This window comes from Nyctereutes procyonoides, unplaced genomic scaffold, assembly GCF_905146905.1.
Source record: "Nyctereutes procyonoides isolate TBG_1078 unplaced genomic scaffold, NYPRO_anot_genome, whole genome shotgun sequence".
Taxonomy (NCBI): domain Eukaryota; kingdom Metazoa; phylum Chordata; class Mammalia; order Carnivora; family Canidae; genus Nyctereutes; species Nyctereutes procyonoides.
Window position 1 is genome coordinate 6,931,072 of NW_026575046.1, and position 1,536 is coordinate 6,932,607.

Genomic DNA, 1,536 nt, shown 5'->3' on the forward strand with positions numbered 1-1,536 from the left:
CTCCCTGCATGGGGCCCGCTTCTCCCTCTGCCTGTGTCTCTGCCTCTCTCTCTCTCTGTGTGTGTCTCTCATGAATAAATAAATAAAATCTTAAAAAAAAAAGCTCAGTTACATTCTCATCATTTTGACTTTGTCTTTTGAGAAAGTCTTAATTTTTTTTTTCAAAGTGACTTCTACCCTTATATTTTATTAAAAGAGAAAACATCATGAATTAACCCAGCAGCTTACTTGGATTGCAAAAATAACATGATTCAATGTGAAAACAAGAAACTGTCTACACATCTCTGAGTAGTAAATTGTATCATACAATGCATACAGGAGTCCTACTGAGCAACAAACTCTCATACAACAAAAAAGTATTTTAATTATGTTTAAAATCCAAATTTGTCTTTAAAAATCACTCATAGAAAGGATTCTCAAGTCAGAATGAACACTCCACTTAGGCAAGCACCAGGAAGCTACATTTCAGCTATTTAATACACAAAGAGATATCGTTTCACCAGTCAGTTCCTTCTAAAGTCTCCATTCTGGAATCGTACAGATTCCTGGGCCTCCCTAACACTCCCCATTCCACCACTTCTTCAGATCATGAAAATGAAGAACACCAGAAATCTTGCTGAACACCAGAAATCTGTTGATATGATGTTGTACAGACCATACATTATGTTGGTTGACCACCTGCAATTATTAAACCAGGTGGTAACTGGTTGGGAAACGTTCCCTCTGTAAGTTCGTTGCTTTGTCCATCTGTAGCTCTGATTGTTCCCCCAATCCTTTTGTCTCCTTTTATAACCTCTCTGAATTCCTGAAGGTACAGTTTCAGAGGTTCTATAAGACTATGGAAGCCTCAGATGTGGCAGAAAGAATATCTTCTCCATAGAATGTCCTCTATTTCCCTTGCTGGCATCTTTCACTTGCTTCAGATGTTATAAAGCTGATGAATTCATTTATATTCTTGAACGCATTCTTTGGCATCTTTTGTAATCTTTCTCATTTGAGGTATGGCATTTTTCATAATTTTGCCTCATTTTCAATTGGAAGATGTGTATCTTGTTCTCTGAAACTTTCTCTTGAACCATTTATATCTTCATGATCATTCATGCTGTCCAGAGTATCATCATGAGGCCGTATAACCTACTGACTTCCTCCAACATAGTCCGCAGAAATGTGTGATTGAGAAGCAGGTGCTGTAGCACAATCACCATCCATCTCCAATTGGTTGGGTCCCATCTCCAATCAGCTGTTTGGCTGGACAGAAAATGTCTGCGAAGGAACCATCCTGATGTGGGACTCCCAACTCTTACTTTGTTTCATATGCTGTTTTTTTTTTTTTTTGAGGAGTAGTGAGAAGAATAGTCTAAAAATATGAAGAACAATTCCAAATTGATAAATTATTTGATATATCATTTGAAGTGAAATCATTTAAACTAAAATAAGTAGAAAAAATAAATACTAAAAAAAAATATTACTTCACTTCTAAAGTGCCAAGTGCCTGTACCATGTTGGATTCCCACAAGCAATGTATCACAGTCCTCG

At 36.8% G+C, this 1,536-nt stretch overlaps 1 pseudogene; it reads right to left on the minus strand.

The window, feature by feature from the left end:
* Window positions 1-581: 581 nt before the first annotated feature.
* LOC129509725 (nuclear transcription factor Y subunit beta-like) lies at window positions 582-1,230 on the minus strand (annotated as a pseudogene).
* Window positions 1,231-1,536: the final 306 nt, after the last annotated feature.